The sequence below is a fragment of the Penaeus monodon genome, unplaced genomic scaffold (genome assembly GCF_015228065.2).
Source record: "Penaeus monodon isolate SGIC_2016 unplaced genomic scaffold, NSTDA_Pmon_1 PmonScaffold_1852, whole genome shotgun sequence".
NCBI classification, from domain to species: domain Eukaryota; kingdom Metazoa; phylum Arthropoda; class Malacostraca; order Decapoda; family Penaeidae; genus Penaeus; species Penaeus monodon.
In genome coordinates, this window is record NW_023648061.1 from 22,501 (window position 1) to 27,426 (window position 4,926).

Genomic DNA, 4,926 nt, shown 5'->3' on the forward strand with positions numbered 1-4,926 from the left:
GATCTGGAGAAGGACATTGTTTTTGGGCGTAAGAGTGTCACGTGAGCATCTAGGTAGGACTGGTAAGGATAATGGGGGAAGAAAGAGGGAATGGTGATGCACATGGAGGAGGAGAGGATGAGGTGTTTTTTGGGTGATTGGGAGGAAGAGGAGTACGGAGAACTTGAGAAGGAGAAGGATGGATATCGACAAATACTTTGAATGTAGAGTGAATAGGAATAGAGGAATTAGAGGGTAGATGAGGAAGTAGAGGATTCTCTTGGGTCATGTTTGTGGAACTTTATGATGTCTTCAAGAGCTTCTGGAGGGAAGTTGGTTGGGAGGTCTGAGAAACAAAGGTTTTCTTATGTGGAGGAGAGAGGGAATAGGTGTCTGAGGAGCAGAGGGAGAGGTGGGTGTAGGAGAGGATGCATTAGAACATTTAGAGTGGAATGTTTAGATTATATGGTGCACAGTTAAAGTGAGAAGTAGGGGTAGGCACCAGGTAAGTGGTAGAGATTGGAGTATCTTGATTTAGACTGGAAAAGGAGTTTGACTAGGGGAAAGAGAAAATATAGATAGGATAGTTCTGGGTAGAGGGAAGAGATACTAGTAGAGCTGAGACTTCATGAGAAGATGGGAGAGGAGCAGAGCGCAGTACAATTTTGGAATAAGTAGAAAGAGAAAAAACCCCATCAGCATGCTACTTGTCTGTCCTCACATGGAATGAGGCCTGGTTTGAACCAGAGGACTGCTACCGCAGATTCGAGCTTGTAGGCAGGGCGGCTCCTATATTCATTCATTTATTGAATTTTTCTGCTGAATCTAAGGTCATTAGTGGAGTACACAAAATATAGCATTAGGCTGGGGCTTGGGGTCAAAGCCCCTGGTAAAGATTCTTTAGTTCAGTAAAGCAATATTTGTGGATTTCCAGGGTGGTCAATGGTCAAAATGGAAGAACATCAAAGGTTACACAACATTATGGTAAAGTATTGTGGCAAAAAGAGTAAATATGAGTTAACGATTTGGATAAGTGGATAGAAGAAGGGGATGAAAAAAGAAGGCAAAGGAAAGAGGAGATGAAAAGATCCTGCAAAATTAGTTGAGGCAAAGGCTGAGGTCCAAGGCAGGGCTGATCCCTACATAGGGCCTCAGTCTCTGCCTCCTAAGCCCCCCCACAGAAACAAAGAGCAAGGGATTGGAGGAGACAGCTCCTATAAAATACATTATGTGAGCCACCACCTTTGGTACATCTGCATGACTGAGCAGAGCAATTTGAAAAGTCATGACCAGGTTGGGCAAATAAGGGGCAGCTGGCTGGGGAGCTACTGTGGCTGGGTGGCCAAAACATCAACATTTCTGACATTAATGGGGTAGAGTTTGATATGGTCAGACAGGGCAGGACACTCCACCAATATAAACTTAATGAGGGAAGTCATGTCTACAGAAGCTAATCTTGGCAATATTTGTGTAGGATTTACATTGGCCTCTGCGAGGAATAGTGTAGTACTGCATTATAGTCGACAAGGCATGTGAGCAAGTCGTTTCCACAGTCTGACCAGTCCTTGTCAAAGACAAGACAATCAAACGGAAAGATGGAAACGGTTCCAGTAAAAGTATTAAAGAAGGAGTGAAGTTGGGCAGGAAGGTTAGTCAGGGTATATAGTATACGAGCTTAGGACTCAGATGTAACTGTGACAAGGCATGAACAAATGGAACGACAGCAAAAGGAAACTTTGCCTACTTGTTTTTGGAGACATTATTGGAAGAGAGGGGTATTGTCAGAGCACAGGGCTATAGGGGAGAATTACAAAAAAATTATCCCACTTGGCTGAGTACCCAAAAAGGGTACTCAAAAGGTTTGCAGAGGTGGAAGCAGTAGAAGAATGAGGGTGGGAGAAAGATGGGGTGGTATGAAGATAGGTATTACTGTTGGGAGGAGAACAATAAGGATGAAGAGTAGTAATAGTAATATCATTAGGAGGAGGATGGATATCAGCAGTTACTTGGAGTGTGGAAGGAGTAGGAGTTGTAAGATTTGGAGGTTGAGTGTCTGTTTTCATTAAGTAATCTTGAATATTTTCAATAGTTTCTTCTGAGGAGTTGGTTGGGGAGTTTTGGGGGATAAAGGATTTCTTGTGAGGGGGGGAAGAGAGGATTGGTGTCTCAAGCGTAGGGGCAAAGGAAGGTGGAGGTGATTGTGTGGTAGGGGAAGAGGGGGTGGAACGTTTGTTCTGTCTGTTACGGGTAGTGCGAGGAGGGAAAGGGGAAGGTGTTGGGGTTGTAGTGGTGATTGGAGTATCTGTAGTAGAGATTGGAGTGTCTGGGTTTGGGATGGCAAAAGAGTTTGACTGGGGAAGGTAGGAGGTAGAAGAGGGGGAGTTAGATGTAGGGGGGGTGGGTTTAGGAGAATTGGTAGAATGAGCAGTATTACTGGGGTAAGGAGTAAGAGAGAAACCATGTCGATGTGCTTCCTGTCTGGCTTCACGTAGTGTGAGTCCAAGTTTGAATCTGAGAGTTGCTACCTCAGACTCAAATTTGTAGGTGGGACAGCCCTTATAAAATACATTATGGGGGCCGCCACAGTTGGCACATGTGCGTGATTGTGCAGAGCAGTTAGATCGGGTATGGCCAGGTTGGGCACATAGTGGGCATCTGGCTGTGGAACGGCAATGTTTGGCTGGGTGTCCTAGACGCCAACAATTTTGGCACTGACATGGAGGAGGTTGGTATGGACGAACAGGGAGGGATTCTCCTCCTATGTATAAGTAAAAGGGAAGGTCATGTCTATGGAAGGTAATTTTGGCTATGTTAGTGGGTTTCTTTCGATGACCTCTGGGGGGAATGGAGTAGCATTGTACTGATGTTGTATCATAGTCCCGTGAGACAGGCAAGTAGGTCTTCTACACAATCTGACCAATCTTTGTCATAGATTGGGCAATTTGCTGGGGAGATTGAAACTGTTCCGGTACAAGTATTGAGGGTTGGATGGGGTTCTGCAAGGATGGGGTTACCATATAGGTCAGTTAGTTTTGTTAATGCTATAGCTTGGTTTTTGGATGTTACTGTGACAAGACGGGAGTGGTCGGGTCGGCTACGGAAAGAGACTTTACCTACTTGTTTTTGGACATTGTTGGAAGAGAAGGCTGTTGTCAGAGTAGGGAGCTGTGGGAGGGAACACGAAAAATCAGTCCCATTTGGCTGTGCTAAAGAGAGTATTCAAGATTGTTGTAGAGATAGGGGTAGTAGAAGGGCGGGGGTGTGACGAAGATGGAGTGGCAATAAGGCTGTAAGGTATTAATAAGGGAGGATGGGGTGATTGATGTTGGAGGTTGTGGGGGTAGAGGTGTTGAAGTTGAGCATGCTGGGAGAGTGGAAATGTTCCTTAAGGGTTGATTGTTGGCAACTGTACTAGTAGGCATTGATGAGGGGGTAGTTATTGCAGTGTTCGGAGCCGTGGTCAAAGGAGAGCCTGGGGTCAGGGGAATCGGGTGGGTTTACATCGTTGGGGCTATTTGATAAAGGGGCAAGCCTGATTGCCCCTAATAGTGGGGATATGTTTTCATTACTGGCCATGGTAAGCCTGGATTATGTTGGGGATAAGAACAGTCCACTCCTCAGGGTCCCCTTGAGGGGTAAGGGCTAGGTAACTAAATCAGGGGAATACCGTGCCCATGGCTCCCTCAGGCCGTTCAGGACTGGCACAAAGTCAGCCTTTCATCCTTTCAGCACGGCTATCACACCTTAGGAGGTGGATAGCAGAAGGGTTTAGTGAAGGGACAGAAACGAAAAGTGGGAAGGAAGAAGAAGAAGAAGAAGAAGAAGAAGAAGAAGAAGAAGAAGAAGAAGAAAAAAAAAAAAAAAAAAAAAAAAAAAAAAAAAAAAAAAAAGACCATGCAAATTAGTTGAGTCGGGGGCGGGAGTCCCAAGGTTTGGGGGATTCCCCATAATTGGGTCCCAGTAGCTGCCACCAAAGCCCACCCACGAAAAAAGCGGGCAAGGGATTGGGGGGCCATATATTAGTGAGTGCTGTTTTTCCTTGCTGTCACGCCTTCGTCTTTACATATTCCTGTACATGTTATACTATGTACCATGTTTGCATAATTTATTACCAACTTGTGAAGGAAATACCATATATGACTATCATTGCAGGCATAACTTACCCTATCATATAGGAAGCAAAACTAAAACTAAAACTTTGGTGGTATTTGTTACCTCCAGAGACAGTTCCAAAACCAGGGTATCATGTGAACCCCAAAAATCCAAACCTAATCCCTCCTTATGTTTATTCCCTAAACCAGTGTATGCCCCTTTTATTAGCATTGTGTGCCAACTTGCCAAAGAGATATTAAGAATCCTGGCTGTGAGAGTGTTGTGGACTCTGAACACTGATATGCAGAGGATATTTTTGTGATTTCTCGATTAATATGAGGCTGCTGCAGATGTATCTGTTGTACCTCCTAATCTATTTTTTATGCTCTATACAATAGCAGTGCCCATTTCCCTCTATCTTATTTTGTCACTTTCTTTATATTCTTATTATATCAGTGATATTTGATTTTTTTTCAGAAATTTTTTAATTTCACACAGCCATCCAATCATTACTGGTTTTAATCATTCACATTATATCGCGCACGAACCTCATCTTTTCTATTACAAATGATATAAATGAAGATATTGGTAATTGTTTACAAGTGCCCTTACCCCTCAGAGACTGTCCCTATCCCTGCAATCACTTCTGGGAAATCCTCAATCACTTCTTCTTTCTTGTTACTGGGTTTTAGACTATGGTTGTCTATATCCCTTGGATCCTCTTCTTTTAGTTTAATTTGCTGTTAATGTCAATTAGTCTTGTTCTTTGTAGGAAAATCTTTGTATGTCTCAATATGTAGTACTTTATTATTGATGGCTGATATGGCACCTGTAATCAGAAGATTTATATTAAAA

At 43.5% G+C, this 4,926-nt stretch overlaps 1 pseudogene; it reads right to left on the reverse strand.

Moving 5' to 3' along the window:
- The window catches only part of LOC119569762, an 8,396-nt pseudogene extending 4,172 nt beyond the window's left edge, over nt 1–4,224 (reverse strand).
- Nucleotides 4,225–4,926: the final 702 nt, after the last annotated feature.